Genomic DNA, 25,886 nt, shown 5'->3' with positions numbered 1-25,886 from the left:
TTCCCGGGGAGTGCCATAAAGTATATAGTTTTTCGTTACCGATTTTCTGGAAAGCAATTTTTTTAATTTTTTTAATTTTTCTGTCTGATCGCGAACTACTCATTCGTTAGTGGACCGAATTTTTACCCCGAGTACATGAAATAGGGGTAGAATTTCCCGGGGAGTGCCATAAAGTATACAGTTTTTCGTTACCGATTTTCTGGAAATCGATTTTTTTTATTTTTTAAATTTTTCTGTCTGATCGCGAACTACTCATTCGTTAGTGGATCGAATTTTTACCACGAGTACGTGAAATAGGGGTAGAATTTTCCGGAGAGTGCCATAAAGTATATAATTTTTCATTATCGATTTTCTGGAAACCGGTTTTTCTAATTTTTCTAATTTTTAAGTCTGTCTGTCTGTCTGACTGTTTGACCGCAAACTACTCATTCGTTAGTGGACCGAATTTTTATCAAGGGTACATGAAATAGGGGTAGAATTTTCCGGGGAGTGCCATAAAGTGTATAGTTTTTCGTTACCGATTTTCTGGAAACCGATTTTTCTAATTTTTTTTAATTTTTCGGGAAATAATCGACCGAATTTAAAAGAATTATATATGAAACAGAGGTAGAATTTTCCGGGGAGTGCTATAAAGTGTATAATTTTTCGTTACCGATCTTTTTGGAAATCGGTTACAAAATTTTTTCAATTTTTCGGAAATTAATTGACCGAATCTTAAAAATTATATAATTTTTAATTTTTTTTCAATATTATTCTTTATCTATATGTATTTTATGTGTATACAGTCGGGTTTTATATTATAAATAGAGGTAGAATTTTCTGGGGAGTGATATAAAGTGTATTATTTTTTGTTACCGATCTTTTTGGAAACCGGTTACAAAATTTTTCCAATTTCTCGGAAAATAATTGAATCTTAAAGAATTACATATGAAATAAAGGTAGAATTTCCCCGGGATTGCTATAAAATGTATAATTTTTCGTTACCGATTTTTTTGGAAACCGGTTACAAATTTTTTGAAATTTTTCGGGAATTAATTGACCAAATCTTAAAGAATTATATATGAAAATAGCAGTCGTGTCAAAATTTTTTAATTGTTGGAGGATAAGTTATTTTTTATTAATGGATAATTTTTCATTAATGAATTGATTTTCTTGAAACCGGTTACGAAGTTTTTCCAATTTTCCTAAAAAGGTTTTCGATTTTTGTTTAAAAAAATGTAGGTACGTGATTGTTCTAATTTCCTCAAATTTTGAGATATTAGCTAAATTTTTTTAGATAATTTTTCGTTACTTTCTTAAAAACAATGCCCAAATTTTTCTAATTTTTCGGGGATGGCGAAGATGTGTGTAATTTTTCATAATCAATTTTTTGGAAACCGGTTTCAAAATTTTCTAATTTTTTTAGGATGGCTACGATGAGTTTATAGAAAAATTGCTAATAATAAAAAGGTTTCCGATTTTTGCTCCAATTTCCGTAAATTTTGAGATCAAGCTAAATTTTTTTTATGGATAATTTTTATAGATAATTTTTCGTTACCGATTTTTGTGAAAACCGGTTACAAAATTTTTCAAATTTCTCGGGAGTTAATTGATCGAATTTCAAAGAATTGTATATGAAATAAAGGTAGAATTTCCTGGGGTTTGCTATAAAGTGTATAATTTTTTGTTACCGATTTATTTGGGAACCGGTTACAAAATTTTTCCAATTTTTCGGGAATTAATTAACCAAATCTTAAAGAATTATATATGAAATAGGAGTCAAAATTTTTTTAATTTTTGGAGGATAAGTTTATTTTTTTATTAATGAATAATTTTTCATTAAGAATTGATTTTTTTGAAACCAGTGCCAAATTTTTCTAAGTTTTCGATGATTTCGAAAAAATAAAATAAAATAGAAGAAAATAAAAGAGAGTTAATAATGGTGGATCAACGGAGGGTAAAAACGCGCGAGGCACGAGCAAAAATAAAATTTAAAGACTTTAATATAAGGAATTACATTTTTGAAATATTTGACAATATGCTAATCTGCATCTATTATATTATCTATTATTTTTTATTAAAAAAAAAAAAATTCGAAGAGATGTAGGTTAGAGTTTGAGGAGAAAGAATATCAAAGGTGCTCCTAATTAATGAGTGAGTTTGGGGAAAGGGGAATAGATTTTGAGCCCGCGCGAAGCGCGGGCGAAAAATCTAGTCTATATATATAAGTACCGTCGTCTGTATGTCTGTCTGTCTGACCGCGAACTACTCATTCGTTAGTGGACCGAATTTTTACCAAGGGTACATGAAATAGGGGTAGAATTTCCCGGGGAGTGCCATAAAGTGTATAGTTTTTTGTTGCCGATTTTCTGGAAACCGGTTTTTTTAATTTTTCCAATTTTTCGGGAAATAATTGACCAAATCTCAAAAAATTGTGTATGAAGTAGGGGTAGAATTTCCCGGGGAATGCCATAAAGTGTATAGTTTTTTGTTACCGATTTTCTGGAAACCGGTATCAGAAATTTTTACAATTTTTCGGGAAATAATTGACCGAATCTTAAAGATTTATAGATCAAATAGGGATAGAATTTTCCGGGGAGTACTATAAAGTGTATAATTTTTCGTTACCGATCTTTTTGGAAGCCGGTACCGAAATTTTTTCAATTTTTCGGGAATTAATTGACCGAATCTTAAAGAATTGTATATGAAGTAGGGGTAGAATTTCTCGGGGAATGCTATAAAGTGTATAATTTTTCGTTACCGATTTTTTTGGAAACCGGTTCAGAAATTTTTCCAATTTTTCGGTTCAAAAATTTTATTAATTTTTTGAGGATGGGTTTAATTGCCACTGGAAACCAGTTCGTCTTCTGTCTGTCTGTCTAACCGCGAACTACTTATTTGTTAGTGGACCGAATTTTTACCAAAAGTGTATGAAATAAAAGTAGAATTTTCCGGGGAGTGCCATGATGTGTATAGTTTTTTGTTACCGATTTTCTGGAAACCGGTTCCTCAGAGGAAGCTTTGTTTTCATAAATTTCGTGTATGAACCTTTTATTGCGTATAAAGTTGGATCTAATCAACCACATTTAAATAAATTATTTATGAATGAGGGGTAGAAGAAACCAAAGAAAAGATTGGTTTTGAGTTTTTGATGCTAATATGTTCTGATGTATAATTTTTCGTTACCGATCTTTTTGGAAACCGGTATCCAAAATTTTTTCAATTATTCGGAAAATAATTGACCAAATCTTAAAGAATTATGTATGAAATAGGGGTAGAAAGAACTAAAGAATGTAATAAAATTAGAAAAATTGCTATTAGTAAAGGGGTTTCCGATTTCTGTTAAAAAATGTATGTAATTGCTCCAATTTTCGCAAACTTTGAGATATCAAGCTGATTTTTTTTATGAATAATTTTTATGGATAATTTTTTGATACCGATTTTTTGGAAACCGGTATCAGAAATTTTTCCAATTTTTTGGGAAATAATTGACCAAACCTCGAAGAATTATATATGAAACAGGGGTAGAACTTTCCGGAAAGTGCTATAAAGTGTATAATTTTTTGTTGCCGATTTTTTTTGGAAGCCGGTTACAAAATTTATCCAATTTTTCAGGAATTAATTGACTGAATCTTAAAGAATTGTATATGAAGTAAGGGTAGAAAAAACTAAAGAATGTAATAAAATTAGAAAAATTGCTAATAATAAAGAGGTTTAAAATTTGTTTAAAAAAATGTACGTGATTACTCTAATTTTTGCAAATTTTGAGATGTCAAGCTAAATTTTTTAAATAATTTTTATTTTTATTTTTATTTTTACTTTTTTGTTACCGATTTTTTGGAAACTGGTTTCATAAAAATCGGTTATAAAAATACTATAAATAAACTGCTATAATATAAAACCCGACTGTTTGTCTGTCTGTCCGCGAACTCATTTGTTAATGGACCGAATCTTAAAGAATTATATATGAAGTAGGGGTAGAATTTTTCGGGGATTGCCATAAAGTGTATAATTTTTTGTTACCGATTTTTTGGAAACTGGTTCCAAAATTTTTCAAATTTTTTGGGAAATAATTGTTCAAATCTTAAACAATTATATATGAAATAGGGGTAGAAAGAACTAAAGAATGTAATAAAATTTGAAAAATTGTTAATATTAAAAGGATTGCCGATTTTTGTTTAAAAAAAGTGTACGTGATTGTTCCAATTTCCGCAAACATTGAGGTATCAAACTGAATTTTTGTATGGATAATTTTTTGTTACCAATTTTTTGGAAACCAGTTTGGAAATTATTCAAATTTCGAGAAATAATAAATATTAATTAACCCATTTTCTTGAAACCAGTACCAACTTTTGTTTTAATTTTTGGAGGATAAATTTAATTTTTCATTAATGGATAATTTTGTATTAATGGATCGATGTTCTTGAAACCAGTGCCAAAATTTTTCTAATTTTTTGTTAATGATTTTGATGAAATTGATATCAAAAAATTACTAATTTTATGGAAATGGCTATTATGGGGTTGAAAATTGGGTTTTATGGGGTTCTGTTGGTGCTTCTAATTAATGAATGAGTTTGGGGAGAGGGGAATAGATTTTGAGCCCGCGCGAAGCGCGGGCGAAAAATTTAGTATATAAGTAACTGACGTCTGTATGTCTGTCTGTCTGACCGCGAACTACTTGTTATTTTCCGGGAAATTTGAAAAATTTCGGATACCGGTTTCCAAAAAGATCAGTAACGAAAAATTATACATCTAGACATATTAGGATTAAAAACTCAAAACCAATATTTTCTTTGGTTTCTCTACTTTTATTTCATAAATAATTTATTTAAATGTGGTTGATTAGACCCAACTTTATACGCAATAAAAGGTTCATATACGAAATTTATGAAAACAAATGTTCGAGAGCACGCGGTTGCGCGAGATAGCGCGAAGTAACAGGACGACCACAAAAGCAAGGAGAGAGGCAGCAAGTACAAAAAATAATAAAGTTTAATAATGTTCAATAAACTCAGATATTTACAAGTTCTTTACAGTCCTTTTCAGGTGAAGAGCCGTGAGCGCGCACAGACTTTAGCACGGCAAAGGCGGCGAGCGGTTAAGCGAATGCGAAAATGCGGATGGCGAAGCGAAAAGCGGTTTAAGCGGTATGAGCGGTGTACTAGCGGTGATCTACGAGCGAGAATCGATCCTGCGCCGAGGCGGCGGTCGTTTTATCACCTCCGAGGCGAAACTCCCTCCAGACAAATTTATACGAATTTCGGGAGGGTGATTGGCCGTCGGAGCCCTACGTCATCGCGCAGACGTCACTGTTTGCACGTGACGATCCGCGGATCGTTACTTATTTGCGCTCGCTTTTGTTTATAGCATGGACCTTTCTATTGTGTAGCTTGACTTTGTTTGTTCACTCGGTCAGCTGTGGCAATGTTTTGCTGGCGATTAGCGAACTTTCTGGAATATGAGCGAAAGAAAGATTCATGCTATACTGACGAATTTAATATTGAAGAGGCGATTTGCAATACGGTTTAGACGACACGGTGGAAATTGAATCTCGTCGACCGCCCTCCCTGCATGCATACGTGTTGCGCGAGCAATTTAGAATATCTTGCCTTATGCCTTGAATTGCTGAAATGACGCGATTTTCCGTACCGAATTGCACGATCTCGAACAACAAAGCTTCCTCTGTGAGGAACCGGTTTCCAGAAAATCGGTAACAAAAAACTATACACATCATGGCACTCCCCGGAAAATTCTACTTTTATTTCATACACTTTTGGTAAAAATTCGGTCCACTAACAAATAAATAGTTCGCGGTTAGACAGACAGACAGAAGACGAACTGGTTTCCAGTGGCAATTAAACCCATCCTCAAAAAATTAATAAAATTTTTGAACCAAAAAATTGGAAAAATTTTTGAACCGGTTTCCAAAAAAATCGGTAACGAAAAATTATATACTTTATAGCATTTCCCGGGAAATTCTACCCCTACTTCATATACAATTCTTTAAGATTCGGTCAATTAATTCCCGAAAAATTGATAAAATTTCGGTACCGGTTTCCAAAAAAATCGGTAACGAAAAATTATACACTTTATAGTACTCCCCGGAAAATTCTATCCCTATTTGATTTATAAATCTTTAAGATTCGGTCAATTATTTCCCGAAAAATTGTAAAAATTTCTGATACCGGTTTCCAAAACATCGGTAACAAAAAACTATACACTTTATAGCATTCCCCAGGAAATTCTACCCCTACTTCATACACAATTTTTTGAGATTTGGTCAATTATTTCCCGAAAAATTGGAAAAATTAAAAAAACCGGTTTCCAGAAAATCGGCAACGAAAAACTATACACTTTATGGCACTCCCCGGGAAATTCTACCCCTATTTCATGTACTCTTGGTAAAAATTCGGTCCACTAACAAATGAGTAGTTCGCGGTCAGACAGACAGACATACAGACGACGGTACTTATATATATAGATAATAGTATATAAATATATATTAAAATACTAGCTGGTTACCCGGGCTTCGCCCCGGAGGACATATGTAATAAGTAACATATGTAAGACACGCAAATAGTCTCTCTCTCCTTCTCTCTCTCTCTCTCCCTCTCTCCCACTCTCTCCCTCTCTCTCTCCCTCTCCCTTTCTCCCTTTCTCTCTCTCTCTCTCTCTCTTCCTCTCTCTCTCCCTCTCTCTCTTCCTCTCTCCCTCTCTCTCTCCCTCTCCCTCTCCCTCTCCCTCTTCTTCTTCATCTCCCTCTCCCTCTCCCTCACCCTCTCCCTCTCCCTCACCCTCTCTCTCTCCCTCTCCCTCTCTCTCTCTTTCTCTCTCTCTCCCCCCTCTCTTCCTCTCTCTCTGGAAAATTTCGTAACCGATTTCCAAAAAGATACCGGTTCTCAAAAAGATCGGTAACGAAAAACTATACAGTTTATAGCACTCCCCGGGAAATTCTACCCCTGTTTTATATACAATTCTTTAAAATTTGATCAATTACTTATTTCCCGAAAAATTTGTCAAACTTCTGATACCAGTTTCCAAAAAGATCGGTAACAAAAAATTATATACTTTATAGCACTCCCCGGGAAATTCAACCCCTATTTTATGTACAATTCTTTGACATTCAGTCATTTGGAACCGGTATCCAAAAAGATCGGTAACAAAAAATAGTACACTTTATAGCACTCCTCAGGAAATTTTACCCTTACTTCATGTATAATCTTTGAAATTTAATCAATTATTTCCTGAAAAATTGGAAAAATTAAAAAAACCGGTTTCCAAAAAGATCGGTAACAAAAACTGTACACATCATGGCGCTACTCATAAATATTCTACCCTTACTTCATATACAATTCTTTGCGATTTGGTCAATTAATTTCCAAAAAATTGGAAAAATTTCTAATACCGGCTTCCAAAAAGATTGGTAACAAAAAATTATACACTTTATAGCACTCCCCGGAAAATTCTACCCCTGTTTCATATGTAATTCTTTGAAATTCGGTCAGTTATTTCCCAAAAAATTAAAAAAATTAAAAAAATCGGTTTCCAGAAAATCGGTAGCAAAAAACTATACACTTTATGGCACTCCCCGGGAAATTCTACCCCTATTTCATGTACCCTTGATAAAAATTCGGTCCACTAACGAATGAGTAGTTCGCGGACAGACGGACGGACGGACGGACAGACAAACAGTCAAGTTTTATATAATAGTATGATATAATTATATAAAATATATATTTTTCTATATAATTATATAAAATTATATCTGATTTCTCACGTAAAATTATATATAATTTTATATAATTATATATATTAATATATTTTTATAGAAATAAATTAGAATTTTTCTAAATAAGTAAATCCTAAAATATATAAATTTATATAATCTATATATATAAGTCACGTCTGTCTGTCTGTCTGTCTGTACGCGAACTACTCATTCGTTAGTGGACCAAATTTTTACCAAAAGTATATGAAATAGGGGTAGAATTTCCCGGGGATGAAAATGTCGCGGCTTTGTTTTTGTTACCGATCTTTTTGGAAACCGGTTCCAAAATTTTTTCAAATTTTACGAGAATTAATTGACCAAATCTTAAAGAATTGTATATGAAGTAAGGGTAGAATATATATGTCCCAGAGAGTGCCATAAAGTGTACAATTTTTCGTTACTGATTTTTTTGGAAACCGGACTCATTCGTTAGTGGATCAAATTTTTACCAAAAGTATATGAAATAGGGGTAGAATTTTCCGGGGAGTGCAATGATGTGGTTAATTTTTCGTTACCGATTATTTTGGAAACCGGTTCCGAAATTTTTTCAAATTTTACGAGAATTAATTGACCAAATCTTAAAGAATTGTATATAAAGTAAGGGTAGAATATATATGTCCCAGAGAGTGCCATAAAGTGTACAATTTTTCGTTACTGATCTTTTTGGAAACCGGACTCATTCGTTAGTAGACCAAATTTTTTCCAAAAGTATATGAAATAGGGGTAGAATTTTCCGGGGAGTGCAATGATGTGGTTAATTTTTCGTTACCGATTTTTTTGGAAACCGGTTCCGAAATTTTTTCAAATTTTACGAGAATTAATTGACCAAATCTCAAAGAATTGTATATGAAGTAAGGGTAGAATATATGTTCCAGAGAGTGTCATAAAGTGCACAATTTTTTGTTACCGATCTTTTTGGAAACCGGTTACGAAATTTTTCCAACTTTTCGGGAATTAATTGACCGAATCGTAAAGAATTGTATATGAAGTAGGGGTAGAATTTCCCGGGAATTGCCATAAAGTATATAATTTTTCGTTACCGATCTTTTTGGAAACCGGTTCCAAAATTTTTCCAATTTTTCTGGAAATAATTGACCGAATCTCAAAGAATTGTATATGCTGATTTTTTTGAAACCGCGAGTTTAATTTTTCATTAATGTATTGATTTTCTTGAAACGTTTCCGATTTTTGTTTAAAAAAATCTACGTGGTTTTTTAAAAAATGTACATTAGAAGACAGTCAGGATGATCTATTGCTAAGAGCAGCACTAAATTATGAAATAGAGGAAGCTGCAAAGGGCCAAAAAAAAAAAATTTTTTTTTTATAATTTTCGAAAATTAAATCGTTCATAGGTCGATTAGTTTTAAATGAAATATGTTGTATGTAGGATTTGTTACCGATTTTCTGGAAACCGGTTTTTCTAATTTTTCGGGAAATAATTGACCGAATTTCAAAGAGTTATATATGAAACGGGTAGAATTTTCCGGGGAGTGCTATAAAATGTATAATTTTTTGTTACCGATCTTTTTGGAAGCTGATATCAAAAATTTTTTTAATTTTTTGGGAATTAACCAGTTACTTCAATTCGTGATTGTCGCGAGCAATTAAAACCGGTTTTTGGAAACCGGTTACGAAATTTTTCCAATTTCTCAAAAAATAACAAGTAGTTCGCGTCAGACAGATAGACATCCAGACGTCAGGTATTTATATATATAGATAGGGGTAGAAAGAACTAAAGAATGTAATAGAATTAGAAAAATTGCTAATAGTAAAGTGGTTTACAATTTTTGTAAAAAAAATATATATACGTGATTGCTCCAATTTCCGCAAACTTTGAGATATCAAGCTGAATTTTTTAATGGATAATTTTTTTAATGGATAATTTTTTGTTACCAATTTTTAAAAACCGGTTTGAAAATTATTAAAATTTTGAGAAATAATAAGTATTAATTGACCGATTTTTTTGAAACCAGTGCAAAAATTTTTTTAATTTTTGGAGGATAAGTTTAATTTTTTATTAATGGATAATTTTTTATTAATGGATCGATTTTCTTGAAACCGGTGCCAAATTCTAATTTTTTGTTGATTATTTTGATGAAATTGGTACCAAAAGATTACTAATTTTATGGAGATGGCTACTATGGGATTGAAAATTGGGTTTTATGAGATTCTATTAATGAGTGAGTTTGGGGAGAGGGAAACAGATTTTGAGCCCGCGCAAAGCGCGGGCGAAAAATCTATTTATATATGATTATATATAATTTTATCTGTCAAAGATATATAGAAATAATGTACATACAAATTATATAAGAATCTATGTAGATTATATATGATTATATATAATATATATAATTTATACATTTTATAATTTATTATATAATTTATATATGATTCTATATAATCACATATATGAACTTTAAATTCGGATTATCCCAATAGATGGTGTTTCGGCTCGAGTAAGCAGGCACTGATCAGTCGCGATTTGTCGCTCCGATTCTGGGAGCTTTACTCGCGAGGCACTGCCCCGCCGGGTGGCACGCTCGGCGACGCGAGCTTTCGATCCCGCGGCGCGGATCTATCGATGTGTGATCGCGGCCGTTGGAGTTACGTACACGCGGCGGCAGAAGTCTCCCTTCCGAGTCGCTGAACGCACAGCCGCTAAAACCGTGCGAGTTAACGTGAAAGTTCTCGAGTGTTCGCTGAAGCGACAGAGGCAACCGCCGAGAGCGGCCCCGAGCTTGAGATTCGTTCGAGATCAAACTGTCCGTTCGCGCTCGACTCAATTCCGCTTCGCGTCGTCAAGATTTCCGTATCGCGTCGTCAAGATCTTCGTCTCGCATCGTCAAGAATTCCGCTTCGCGTCGTCAAGATTTCCGTCTCGCGTCGTCAAGATTTCCGTCTCGCGTCGTCAAGATCTCCGTTTTCGTGTTGTCAAGACGTCCGTCCGCGGGAGCTCAGAGGTCAGCTTATATTTCTGAGTCTTCGTTTCCGGGGATTCGACTTTTCGCGATCAACGAGATTTCCGTGCAAGGAAGGCTTTCCGGGCTCTGCTGGATTGGTGCATCGTTGTCGGTTCGCGCGCTAGCGAGCCGTGTGCCGCGTCCGCCACATTTTAGCTGGTCGGGACGATAACCGCGGCCAGCGGAATCCGCCGCTGAGCCGCCCGTCGCAACGAGACGACGGTCGACACGCGCCACGCGGCCGCGTGTCGTCCGTGCCGTTCGCTTCGAAGTGCGCCATATTGGCCGTTAGTCAGCCCGACGCGAAGTGCGCCGAGTGCGGCCGTTTGCATCTGCAACCGATCAACGTGCAAAAGGGTCCGAAGCCCTTGCGTCGTCATATCGCTCGCGATATAAGGTTCGCCATGTTTGGCCGGGCGGAGTGAATCGCTACGTGAAGTGCGGCATATTGGCCGTTCCGTCGATCCAGCGCGAAGTGCGCCACGTACGGTCGGTCGTACCTGTACACGTGATCTCTCGCTGTGCGGAGTCCGCCATGTTTGGCGGTTTGGAGAGTCTCGCCGCGGAGAGTGCGCCATATTGGCCGTCCGTCGATTTTTCGCGAAGTGCGCCAAGTGTGGCCGTTCGCTCTTACACGCGCTCCACATTCGAACGGGCTCGAGGCCCTTCGTCGTGATTATTCTCGCCGGGCGAAGTGCGCCGTGTTGGACTGTTCGTAATCGCACCAAGGTGCGAAATCGTCGTCGGCCGTTCGTCGTCGCGATCCTCCCGCAGCCGCGGCGCCGACGCTACCGTTTCGCGCTTAAAAGGTGGTGTGCCAGGCGGACTCGGTTCAGACCTTTCGTCGTTACGCTCGTGATGCGTCCGATTGCCGCTGGCACGCGCTTGATTCGGCGCGGTCGAATGTGTTACGAGGAAGACCTTTGTCAAACGCAGCGAAACTCGAGATACTTTTGTGTAAAATAAAGCGAGGTTCGAGATACTGGGTGTGTAAAATAACGCGCTGTTCGAGATACTGTTTGTGAAAAATAAAGCGCTGTTTGAGATATTGTGTGAACTGTCACTCGACCCATTGCGATCCCACGATCCTTTCAGCGCACCTGTCGGAGCGCGAACCGCCCCCGCCCGTGATAAACAGATGGCATTCCATAGGATTTGTTTCTCGTATTTAAAATTTGACGAACAGTGGTATAAAAACGGTATCAAGAGACACGGCACTGTCTCACGTCAAACAGTGCCAAGTTATAATATATGAAATAAATTATTTCACTTTATATTTATTTATTATATATTATTATATAAAATTATATATAATTTTATATAATAATTGTTTGAGATCGCAAACGTAGCATCGCGACAAAGTCGCGTTCGGCTGCATGTCAGCACATGCACGCTTGCAATAAATTTAATTCTCATGCCGTATAAGGTGAAAGTGACTAATGTTCGCGTAAAATCGTCGCATGAAAATTGTCAAGAAAATATTCGGTATAGCATGGATCTTTCGAGATTAGCTTTCCAGAAACGTTAACATTGTCATCAATAACAAAGTCAAATAACAACGCTAGAACAAAGGAACGATCCATGCTATACACAAAGCACTCGAAAACAGGTGACGACCCCGTCGGGTCGCCACGCGAAATCGGTGACGTCAGCTCCATGACGCAGGCCTCCGACGGCCAATCACCCTCCCGAAATTCTGGGAAATCTGCAGGGAGGGAGTTTCGCCTCGGAGGTGTTAAAAGGACCGTCGCCGCGCCGCGGAAACGATTTCGACTGCAGATCACCGCTAGTACACCGCTTTTCTATACAGTTAAACCGCTTTTCGTACGCGACCGCTGTTACACCGCCTTTACCGCAAATTCGTGCTCGCTTGCTTGCGTCGCGTTGCCGTATGGCTTCAGTACGCGCTCTCCTTCATTGCTTGTGCTAAAAATACAAGGAACTTTGTACACTGTAACTACTTGTATATATTTCATTGCTATTATAGATATTATTTTTTTGTGTTACTCGCTGAGTCATTTCTTTGTGGTCGTCTTCCACCTCGCGCTTCCTCGCGCTACCGCGCGCTCTCGAACATTTCTGGTCCTTCGAACCGGATAATACCGGCAACCGCGACTTCGGGAGTGCATCCTCAACGAGTGACCGCCAAGATGAGCATGGATCAGAGCGCCTTGCTGAGCAGCCAGTACGACATCCACGGCCGCATCTCCCGCGCCATGGACAACCTCCGGAAGCTGGGGGCAGACAAGCTCTCCCTCGGCACGGTGAGCACTCGCATCCGCATTCTCGACGACCTGTGGGCCAAATTTGAGTCAAATCACGACCTCATTCGGGCATGCTACGGGCAACTCTACAGCGAGAGTGAGTACGCAAAAAATGATTTTGTCGACACCGTTGAAAACGCTTACGCGCATCAACGCGGGTTGCTTCTCGGGCTCGAAAGCAAACTCAAACCCGCGTCGCTTAGAGTGCCGGTTGGAACGGAGCAAAGCAGCGATCACGCTCCCAAAACGTCACTGCCGCGTATTCAGTTGCGAAACTTTTCGGGCGCGTATGAGGAGTGGCCGTCGTTTCGAGACCTCTTCAAGTCGGTCATCGGTGAGAATTCGTCGATTTCGAACGTTGAGCGGCTCCATTACCTCCGATCGTGTCTGCGAGGGCCCGCTGAAACATTAGTGAGTTCATTAACGGTGACCGGGGACAATTACGACCGCGCGTGGGCTATTCTGAATAAACATTTCGAGAACAAGAGGGAGTTGATACGCTCCAACTTCGCCACGTTTACCGCCGTGGCGAAAATGAAGGGAGAAACCGCTGACGAGCTGAGCCGCATCCATAACGCCGTCACAACCGCAGTCAATGCGCAGGAGAGCATCGGGAGGCCCATAAAGTCACATGGAATGGACCTCTTTAACCACCTGGTTGTCGAGCTCTTCGACCAGCGTACGCGACTCGAGTGGGAATCAGTCGCCTCGGACTCCGTCGAGCCGCCGGAGCACGAGAAGCTCACGGACTTCATGTCGAAGCGCATTCTCACGCTGAACGCCGCGAAACCGAAGAACATTGCCAACACCGCGAGTGAGCCATCACGATCCGCGAAAACACACAACGCGAAGCGCACGGAGCCTTCGCAGTGTCCACTCTGCAACGGGGAGCACTCGCTCATGGGGTGCCCCGACTTCAAGGCCAAGCCGGCCAATGAGCGAAAAACAGTGGCCGAGACAAACAAGCTATGCTTTAATTGTCTCGGCAACCATCTGGTGGCTAAGTGTCAGTCCACCAGGAACTGCATGACGTGCAACTCGCGTCACCACACGATGCTTCACGACGCGTACAGTTCCGAGCCGCCACCAGCCGCTGAAGTCAGCGCGCTTTCCGCCGTCGGACGGGCCGACGACCGCAAGGCGATCCTCCTCGCGACCGCGCGCGTGATCGTTGCCGACCGTCGCGGGAATCCGCACGAGGTTCGAGCTCTCATCGACCAGGGCTCCGAAGTGTCGATCGTGTCGGAGTCCCTGGTGCAGCGGCTGCACCTGCCGCGATCGCGCACCCGAATGTCGATCTCCGGCATCGGCGGCTCGCAATCCGGATCCACGCGGGGCAAAGTGTCGTTGAGGCTCACGTCAACGACCACCGGAGCCACGCTCACCGCCGTCGCGTTCGTGCTTCCGCGTCTCTCCCTGTACCAGGGCTCCGCGATCAAGTGCAACACAACGTGGCCTCATCTGCAGGGGCTGCCACTAGCCGATCCTCGTTTTGCCGCCAACGACCCAGTCGAGCTGCTCCTAGGCGCTGAGGTGTGCTCGACCATCCTGGAGGATGGTCTCCGCCGAGGCAAACCACAAACGCCGATCGCGCAGAAGACCATCCTGGGATGGATTCTGTCAGGGGGCTGTGGCGCGACCTCTCTTCTGGGTCACCGCCGCTCTCTCCAAGCTCACTCCGCTTACGTCAGGCTCGCTCTCGAGGAAGAGGAGTGCGAGCAACTCTCCGGGCGCTCCCACGAGCGCACATCCGCTGGCCGGTCCGTCGTTCGACGGCCGGTCTCATCGCCGTCGAGGAACCTCCTCGCCGAAACCCGCAAGCCTGTCGGCGACACGATCGCCGAGCAAACCGAGCTCGGCACGGCGGGCGGGCTTCCGGCGCCCAAAGGGGCCGCTGACCATGAGGACCTTCTTCGCCCGCGCCCGATCATTAAGCTCACTCCCGAGGAAGAGGAGTGCGAGCGACCCGCGCGCACCCACAAGCGCACATCCGCTGGCCGGCACGTCGTCCGACGGCCGGTCTCTTCACCTCCGCAGAACCTCGCCGAAACCTGCAAGTCCGTCGACGATGTCGTGACCGGCGAGGACCCTGTCGACGATGCGATCGCCGGGCAACCCGAACTGCGCGAACCCGGCACGGCGGGCGGGCTCCCGTTGCTTAAGCGCGTCGCGAACGCAGAGAACCACCGTCGGCACCGCGCACTCGAGATCCTCGGCTTCGCCGACGCAGCCGAGCGAGGCTGCACCGCTGCTGTCTACCCCCGCGTCACGGGGCACGACTCCACCACACTCACCACGTCAACGCGACACGCTCGCGACCTTTCAAGTCTGTCCACAGCTCCAATCCTCTGCATCCCGGCGGAAGACATTTGTGGCCAACCGGGCATCATGAAGCAGCCTCTTCCCGGGGGATCGCTCGAGGCTCCGTGGAGGCACCTGCTCGAACGAGTCCACAAGGCCGACGGCGCTTGCAAGCTGATCGGCAATCTCGTGAGACGGACGGGCCCAACGTGGCTACCGGAGAACCGAACCTGGTGGCCGGACAAGAGCGACGAGATTCCCGACGCCGAGCTGCTCGTGCAATCCGCCGTCGAGGGGATTGAAACGGAGCCTTACACCCTCCGTCGATTCTCCTCGCGGCACCGGTGCATTTCTGTCAGGCTTCTCGCGTACATTCGCTCGTATTATTCTGTCCGTGTGCTCGCGTCATTAAATGTCCTGCACCGCGCTCTCGTGTCAGTTTGCATCCTTCATTGTTGCCGGCCACACTCTGTCATTTGCGCCATGGCCATCTGCCACCGATTCTCGCGTTCACGGTGCACAGCTCACGTCATCTCTCACTGCACTCACGCAACCACGGCAATTCACTTGCGGACTTATTCGCAATTTCGCGACACCCCGTACGCACAAATTCGCACACGCAAAGACACACGCGGTCACCACGTGCCCCGCCGTCGCGCCGTCGCTCGCGCGAGCCTCGATCCTCTGCGGCCGTCGAGAGTGCCGCGAGACCGCTGCCGCAACACCGCCGCCGAGGGATGCGTGAGTCCTCCGACACTCATTGTCACTCGATTGTCGTGTCAAATTTCCGCCTGCACTTATCCTCATTACTTCGCGTTATTGTTTTATCGGCCTTCAGCCTGCAATTCCTCACATTTACGTCACGTATTCGTCCGTTTCGGCCCTCTGCCCAAGTTAAATCACGCAATCGCTTATTTCTGTTTTCCGACTCGACTCGACGATTTGTGCTCACACGAAATTACTTTCGCGCATCACTTCACTTCACTTCGCGTTTCGCACATCACCGAATTCGCGTTACGCACATATCGCGACTGTTTATGTGTCTCGCTCGGGATCGACGCGCGTTGTGACACTGCGCAGGCGCACCACGCCGCCGGTGCTCGCCTGCACCACGTGCCAGAATCGCGCTCAGGCTAATCGATCGCATATCGATTTTCGACCGCGACGTCGGGCGCCTCATCGGGCGAGCCATCGACCATACCGGCCTGTTTCGTCAGGCATGACGAGGCGGGCGGGATGTTTGAGATCGCAAACGTAGCATCGCGACAAAGTCGCGTTCGGCTGCATGTCAGCACATGCACGCTTGCAATAAATTTAATTCTCATGCCGTATAAGGTGAAAGTGACTAATGTTCGCGTAAAATCGTCGCATGAAAATTGTCAAGAAAATATTCGGTATAGCATGGATCTTTCGAGATTAGCTTTCCAGAAACGTTAACATTGTCATCAATAACAAAGTCAAATAACAACGCTAGAACAAAGGAACGATCCATGCTATACACAAAGCACTCGAAAACAGGTGACGACCCCGTCGGGTCGCCACGCGAAATCGGTGACGTCAGCTCCATGACGCAGGCCTCCGACGGCCAATCACCCTCCCGAAATTCTGGGAAATCTGCAGGGAGGGAGTTTCGCCTCGGAGGTGTTAAAAGGACCGTCGCCGCGCCGCGGAAACGATTTCGACTGCAGATCACCGCTAGTACACCGCTTTTCTATACAGTTAAACCGCTTTTCGTACGCGACCGCTGTTACACCGCCTTTACCGCAAATTCGTGCTCGCTTGCTTGCGTCGCGTTGCCGTATGGCTTCAGTACGCGCTCTCCTTCATTGCTTGTGCTAAAAATACAAGGAACTTTGTACACTGTAACTACTTGTATATATTTCATTGCTATTATAGATATTATTTTTTTGTGTTACTCGCTGAGTCATTTCTTTGTGGTCGTCTTCCACCTCGCGCTTCCTCGCGCTACCGCGCGCTCTCGAACAATAATATATAATCTTTTGAAAGTAAACCTTAATGTAAAGTTATATATAATTATATAAAATTATATAAAAATTTGTAGAATTATATATTTTTATATATAATAATCAGATAAAATTATATCGTGCCAATTTTCATATATAATTATATATGATCATTTATATATCATTATATATGATTATATATAATTTTTTTTCCCGGGGATGCACTCCCGAATATGCATCGTTCCGGCATGAACACCCTGCCGAGACCGCCCAGCCGACCACCCGCAGGGCAGAGAACGGGCACGGTGTGCCCACCGTACTTTTTAATACGTAGCATGTATCGTTAGGAAGTCCGCGAACGGACTTACCGCGGCGACCGCCTCGATACGCCGAGCAGGGCCGAAGGCGACCGGAGACCGCCAAACGCGATCGCGGCGTCGGGACGCCGTAATCACCGATCGTTCCGCCGCACCGTCCCGGCGCTCGCGATTGCCGTTGTGAAAAATAAAGAGGTATCGTACTGCCGTTGGTACGCTCGGAGTTACCGATCCGCGGTAGCATTCAAGTGAGTTGCAAAAGAGGGCGTAGTTAGCATTCGCGCCCGCCAGAAGTGAGGAGAGAGCGTTCGTGTCCGTTCGCGACTCCCGAAGTTCAGTAGTAGAGTTCGTTACGATCGGCGTTCGAGAGCGGAAGCGAAACGTGCGAGCAAAAGTATTTAGAATAAAGCGTCGTCTTATACATGTTCCTGGTTATTTTATGTGCACCCGACCACTCTATCCGCATCAACGTTAAGAGAATTAACATTGTGGCGACCGTGACAGGACAAGAGAGATATTACAGTCGGATACGAGTATCGCGAGTGAAGAGGCAAGCATCTCAAGATGGAGGCCACCAGGAAGAAACGCACGACGAACCGCACGGCTTTCACACGCGCAGTAAATGATTTAGCTGCGACTTTGACAAGTACGGCTACGCGACCAGTAAATAAAGAAGAAATAATCGTGTTTCTGCAAGTTCTGGAGGAAAGGCACGAGAAATTACTGGAAGCTAACGAGGTGTTAATGACATGCATGCACGAGACGGAAGGCGTGACGGACGAAGCCATCGCGACGGAAGATGCCACCAACGACGAGTATAAGAGGAAGTTTCTTCGAGCAAGACTCGCCGCCATGAACGCAATGGGGACGCCTGTCATGGCTATGCCAAACGCCAATGGACCCGTTACCGACAGGGCAGACGCTCGCATTCGTGCACAAGTACCCGATCAGATCAAGCTGCCGAAAATCGAACTCAAAAAGTATGACGGAGATATTAAGGAATGGTTATGATTTTGGTCTCAGTTCAAGAAGATTCATGAAAACGCTACAATCGACAACGAGACCAAATTCCAGTATCTCTTGCAAGCTATGGTTCCTGATTCGCGCGCGGCGGAACTAGTCGGTAGCTTTCCGCCTACCGATGAAAACTATGATAAAGTTATCGCCGCGATAAAGAATCGATTCGGACGTGATGAAATGCTCGTAGAAGTATATGTGCGTGAGTTATTAAAGTTAATATTGCAAAATGCTATGAAGCCGAACGAGAAAATAAAGTTAGCAAGCTTGTTCGATAAAATAGAGTCACAACTTCGTGCTCTCGAATCTCTTGGTGTGACAACGGACAGATGCGGCGCCATGTTATACCCTCTCGTCGAATCGTCGTTGCCGGAAGAATTGTTACGCGCATGGCAGCGGAATCAAGTGACGCCATCTGCGCCACAGCGTATGGGAGAGGAGCCACCGCCGAGAGAAGATAGACTCACACGATTAATGAAATTTCTACAATCCGAAGTGGAAAATGAAGAGCGCATAACGATCGCGGTAAACGGTTTTGACATGAATGAACGGAAGCAGTCAAAAAATAAACAACGCTCGGAATCCACTAAAGATACGCCTTCTGCTATGAGTTTACACGCGAGTGGAAAGGTTACTAAACCTACCGTGTGTGTGTTCTGCGAGAATGAACATGCAAGCATGAAATGTGAGAAAGCACGCAAAATGACGCTGAGTGACAGGAAATCGGTGTTGCAAACCAAAAATGCGTGTTTCAACTGCCTGAAGATCGGACATCAAAGCCGTATGTGTCGCGGAAATATAAAATGTGCCTTATGCAGTCGTCGTCATGTTGTGTTAATGTGCCCGGAGGTTATGGGCGACCGTAATGTAGCGCCGTCTCACAAAGCAGACGGATGTGATGTCAAAGATGAAAAGTCGCTACTCAGTCACACAAAAGGGCCAGAAGTGATACTGCAGACATTACACGCGATAATCAGGAACAAACAGGAAGAACGTATCGTGCGCGTGTTCTTCGATTCGGGTTCTACAAAATCGTACGTGTGTAAAGACCTTATCCGCGTCATGAACTATGAGCCGATCGGCATGTTGAAGCTGAAGCACTCTCTGTTCGGCAACGTGTCTTCAGAAATTAAGGATCACCGAAAATACCTGGTTCATATGAGCAGTCTTGATAGAAAATATGCCTGCAACTTCCAAGCCTACGACGAGGACGAAATATGTGCCGATGTTCCTCTATGGGATGAGCAGCCTTGGATGAATGAATTAAAGGAGCTAGGCATACAGTTAACAGACGGACCAGGTGAGTCGAACCATGCTCAGCCAATTAAAATTCTTATTGGAGCTGATATTGCTGGGAAATTAATGACAGGAAGAACCAAGCAGCTCAAATGCGGTCTGACAGCAATTGAAACGCATCTCGGTTGGACTTTAATGGGCAAAACTCCGAATTATGTCGAGGATGGATTCGCAGCCCAGACTACTTCTATGTTACAACGAGAGACTTGCATATCAGATTTATGGAGCCTGGATGTCATTGGCATTAATGATCCGGTTGTCGAAAAATCTCGAAAGGACTATGATGCACAAGTTCGAGAACGTTTTGTCGAGACCGTCATAACCAACGATGAGGGACGTTATGAAGTATGTCTGCCTTGGATTGAATCGCACCCTGCTCTGCCAAACAACCATGATCTTGCGGAGAAGAGACTCGTTACGACCACGAAGAGGCTCAAAGCTTCGGGAATGTATGCTGACTATGATCGAGTTCTCAAAGACTGGCGAGAGAAGGGAATCATTGAGTTGGTGCCTGCCGACGAAACAGAAATAAAAGGTCACTATCTTCCACATCGAGGAGTCGTCAAGGAAGGCAGCTCCACACCGCTCAGGCCTGTATTCGATGCGTCAGCCAAGGGCAGAGACTCTCCATCGTTAAATGAATGTTTAGAAAAAAGGCCTAACTTGATTGAATTAATTTCGTCAATACTTTTGCGTTTTAGAAAAGAAAAATTCGGTATTATCGCTGACATTGAAAAAGCTTTTTTGCAAATATGTTTGAACAAGAATGATCGTGATTATCTCAGGTTTTTATGGTATGATGAGCTCGGTAGAATAATTACTTATAGACATGTTCGAGTAGTTTTCGGTGTAACTTGTAGCCCTTTTCTTCTCGGAGCAGTAATTGACTTTCACTTGAGAAAACTAATGTCAGACGAGAAACATAAGTCGAATATGGTAAATGCGATGGACAATATCCGTAAATTAATGGAAAGTTTTTACGTGGATAACTGTGTGACTAGTTTGAGTACGATGAAAGAAGTTGACGGATTTATGCATGACGCGAGTTACGCTATGCTCCAGGGAGCGTTTAACCTTAGAGGGTGGGAGCATACCGGTGCAATGACGGGAGCGGAGGATATTTCAGTGTTGGGAATGATTTGGAATAAGCGCTGTGATTCTTTACGTCTGGTAGTGCCTCCCGTTGAATCGACATTAAATGAGAAAATTACGAAACGCACCATTTTATCGTTCGCTCATCGCATTTTTGACCCTCTGGGATTTGTTTGCCCTGTTATGATATGTCCTAAACTTTTATTGCAGAAAACTTGGATCTCAAAAATGAAGTGGGATGAGGAATTGAGCGAGGAAATTCAAAATGAGTTTAAAAAATGGCTGAAAAGTCTATCGTCACTGAGTGAGTTACATTTTCCTCGATGGGCCTTTCGCTCTTCAGATCCAGGAGCTAATGTTACCTTCTATGTATTTTGCGATGCAAGTAAAAAAGCGTATGCAGTTGTGATGTATGCCCGGATAGAGTACGACTCTCATGTGAATGTTACTTTGGTTGCAGCTAAAGCTAGGGTGGCTCCAGTCTCACCAGTTACAACTCTTAGACTCGAGTTGCTGGCCGCTTGTACGGGCACGAGATTAGCCAACTCTAACCTAAATTCACTGAGGATGGAAGACAGAGAAGTTACATATTGGTGTGATTCTAGTACAGTCTTATATTGGATTCAAAGAAATTGTCCTTGGGCACCCTTCGTTGAAAATCGAGTTAAAGAAATAAGAAGTCTTTCGAAAGTTGATTCATGGAGACATGTTCCTGGAGATCTAAATCCCGCAGATCTGCCATCGCGTGGGTGTGATTTAAGCACTCTCATAAAAGTTAACTGGTGGGACGGGCCAAGCTGGCTTAAAAGAGATTCATCAGAGTGGCCTATGTCGAATGTCACCTACCAAGAAGACGAGATTAAAAGTGAGATCCGTAAAACCGCAGTATTAAAAACTCCGATAAATGAGACTGAGATTATTTCGGTAATGTCTAATGTTAGTCATGATTTAAAAGTTGAACCTTTTTATGTTCTGAGAGTTTCAAAGTTCAACACAATGATAGGCGCGATTGCATGGCTTAATCGATTTATCAGTTATACTAGATGGCCCGACCGGGAAAGACATGGTGGGAGTTTAACTTTTGATGAACTGAGAAAACGTTTTCGGACCGAATATTTAGGTGAGCTTAAATATAATGTTAATAAAAGAGCTTCCGAAACTCGTAAGATATCAATCGGTGATGTCGTATTGATAGGAAATGATTGTACTAAGCGATTGGATTGGCCTCTAGGCCGAGTGATAGAGACTTTTCCGGGAAAAAACGGAGTCATTAGAGTAGTGCGCTTAGTTACTGCGTCTGGTCAATTAGTGCGTCCGGTACAAAGATTGTATCCTCTTGAAGTCGATTTCGATGTTGTCCCTGAGCAACTACATACATTATATAAGAAAAGGGTTAGCGCGGCGCGCGATTCGAAAGATGAGAAAGAGAAGTTGAGTCTCTCTAAAGCGATAGAAAAGGAAGCTGAATCTGTGCCGTACAAAACTCGTAGTGGACGTACTGTAAAGCCAGTTATTAGATAAGGAGTCTTATGTTGTATTAGCAGCTATGATGTCTATTGTTCAGTTTCGCTGTTATATGAAAGTGTGATTTAGTTCTAAGATGTTATTTTGAGATATGCGAAAATTATTATTTTATTTTATGATGTTAGATTTTCCCCATCCTATATGCGGAAAATCTAAGGTGGGAGGATGTGAAAAATAAAGAGGTATCGTACTGCCGTTGGTACGCTCGGAGTTACCGATTCGCGGTAGCATTCGAGTGAGTTGCAAAAGAGGGTGTAGTTAGCATTCGCGCCCGCCAGAAGTGAGGAGAGAGCGTTCGTGTCCGTTCGCGACTCCCGAAGTTCAGTAGTAGAGTTCGTTACGATCGGCGTTCGAGAGCGGAAGCGAAACGTGCGAGCAAAAGTATTTAGAATAAAGCGTCGTCTTATACATGTTCCTGGTTATTTTATGTGCACCCGACCACTCTATCCGCATCAACGTTAAGATAATTAACAGCCGTCGCTACCTCCGCCACTCCGTAACGCCCTCGCGACGCGTATATAAGCCAGGCGTCGCTGGCACAATTTGCGATTCCTGATCATCCGTCTCACCGACCGCACCGATCCTGAATTCTCGCATCCGCTTATCCAAAGCCAGTCAGAAACCAAGGTAGAGCGCCCCTGGCATTCTCTGTCTTCGCCGAGTGCGTCTCGACAAACGACCAGCTATATCCATCCAAAGCCAGTTCGAAACGAAGGTAGAGCGCCTCCGGCATTCTCTGTCTTCGCCGAGTGCGTCTCGGCTGACAACCAGCTTCATCCACACGGCTATCCGAACGGGGGCAGAGCGCTTGTCTGCCTCCACCGAGCGCTTCTCGATTGGATACCGCTCCACTTCTCGACGCTTGCAGTCGGCCTCCACCGCACGCTTCTCGGTGGCCGGACTCGCGCCGTTTTTTCTCGAGCTAGCCGCTCGTAGCCACCGCCGAGCGCTTCTCGGTAGTCGACCTCGCGCTAGCTTGATCCGCCGCCTACCGCGCCGAATTACCGCGATCCCAATCGCGCCTCGCGTTTCACATTGCATCCGCGTCTCGCGCCCTTTTTCGCGCTTCGATCCGCGCCGCCCGGAAAACTTCTGTACCGCGATCCGGCACTATATTGTATAAATCACTGTTACCGTTCCACCCGCGATTCAAGCCTTTGTAAATATCCCGCGCCGTCACTGTATTAGCCGTAAATATTAGAATAAATTTTTGTCTATTATCCAGAAAACCGACTCGTGTGTCTTTCCTCTACGCCTACTCCGAACCCTGACCAGCCGCGAGCGAATCCGCGCTTCGGTAGCTAGGTTGTTTCATGGCGCCCGAACAGGGACACGACCGAAAGGATAAGACACAAGACGCGGGGAAAATGAAGGAATATTACTATAGGCTAAATAAAGCCGACTTGATAATCGAACTAAACTCGCTCGGGCTCGACACCGAGGGCACTATCGACAATCTGCGCCGCCGTTTAAATCGATTTATCGACGCCAACCCCGAGAAATTCCAGGCGAACGCGACCGACACCCCCGCGCTGACTCTGACGGTGCCCGGCGCAATAACACCGCTGTCCCCCGCAACAGTAATTCCGGCCGACCGCCCGATAGACCCCGCTCCCCCCACCAACGAGATAATAAATCAAATGCGAAAATGGAGCCTACACTTCGACGGGAAAGACCCTTAGGCATTTCTAGAACGGATCGATGAACTCCGCGCCGCGTACGCATTCTCGGATGACCACTGGCTCCGCGGGCTGCCCGAACTCCTGAAAGGGGACGCCCTCTTGTGGTGCCGAAACAACCGCGACGAGTGGCTATCGTGGGGGGATTTCATCTCGGATTTCAAGGAAACCTTCCTGCCGCGACGCTACCGACTGGAACTAGTCAACGAGATCCGCGACCGCCTGCACAGAGAACGGAGAACCCTATATAAAGTACGCGACGCAGATGCTCGCCCTGATGCGACGGGGGGGGGGGGATCTAAGTCGTCTACAGACGATTCCGAGTCTCGACATCGAACTCGCGAAACTCATGTTCGACCGTTAGACGCCGTGCCGTCGTAAGCGGTGAGATCCCGACGACGGGCAGAGGCGCCGTACGGCAAACCGGGCTCGTGCGACGACCGGCCCGCGAGGGGACCGGCCGCCTAGTAAGTGTGTCACATTGTTTTGAGCCTTTCGACTCACGAGACTCCTAGAGATATCATTGCCACCTTTGACTAGAGAGGATACGGCCTTAGAGGCGTTCAGGCATAATCCCACGGATGGTAGCTTCGCACCACCGGCCGCTCGACCGAGTGCGTGAATCAAATGTCCGAACCTGCAATTCCTCTCGTACTGAGCAGGATTACTATCGCAATGACTGGTCATCAGTAGGGTAAAACTAACCTGTCTCACGACGGTCTAATGGGGGGATACTCCACCGAGAAGCAAGTAGAGCAGTTATACGAGAATTTGCACCCCGACTACCAAAACCGAATTTGGCGAAGCAACGTTCACAGCCCCCGCGACCTCCAGCAGCGAGCGGCCGAATACGAGAGACTGCAAACGATTCGGAAGAAACACGCCCCCGCGAAAGCCAGCGCCCACGACACGCTGACCACCGCCGCCGTGTATAACCGCCAAGAGTGCTGCTGGAGATGCAAGCAGCGGGGGCATACACAATTCGACTGCCGCCGACCCGCCCGAAAGTTTTGCTCCCAGTGCGGCAAGGATGGGGTCCTCACCAAGAACTGCCACCCACTGCCGGGAAACGACGCCGGAACCGCGGAAACTCCGGCCGCCCCCCGGTCCTCGCCGTAAGTTTCTCCCCCCGGCCGCACCTTGACGTCCGATTAAGCGAAGAACCACTCTCCGCGCTATTAGATACGGGATTTGAGATTTCCTTCGTCAATGAGGAAACCGCGAAGCTCGCCCAGGACTTAGGGTTCGAAGTCCTTCCGGAAGAAGGAAGGGTACAACTAGCCAATGGCCACCATATCATCCTCCTCGGCCGCGTCCGCCTGCCAATCCGAACCACCTACCGAATCATTTGGCACGAGTTCGCAATCATGCCGAACCTGACGAGTGCCCTCCTCCTGGGGGTCGACTTCTGGGTCAAACTCGGACGCGCAATACCGTCGCCCGCCCACCCGTCAACCCCGCAACACTCCCCCGGGAACGCCGCCACCAAAGGGATAGCACCGCATACCCCGGCGGAAAAGAAGCGGTTACGCGCGTTTCTCGAAAAAGAATTACCACTCTTCGAGGCATTACGCGGGCCCACCGACCGTACAGCTCACGATATTCGTTTCAAACCAGGCGCCGGCCCGATCAAGCAAAGGTACCGACCCCGCAATCCGGCCATGCAGGCGGTCATCGACGGCGAAGTAGAAAAAATGGAACAGGAGGGAATAATCGAGCGTTCGA

This window comes from Temnothorax longispinosus, unplaced genomic scaffold, assembly GCF_030848805.1.
Source record: "Temnothorax longispinosus isolate EJ_2023e unplaced genomic scaffold, Tlon_JGU_v1 HiC_scaffold_27, whole genome shotgun sequence".
NCBI classification, from domain to species: domain Eukaryota; kingdom Metazoa; phylum Arthropoda; class Insecta; order Hymenoptera; family Formicidae; genus Temnothorax; species Temnothorax longispinosus.
This window is presented reverse-complemented; position numbering follows the sequence as displayed.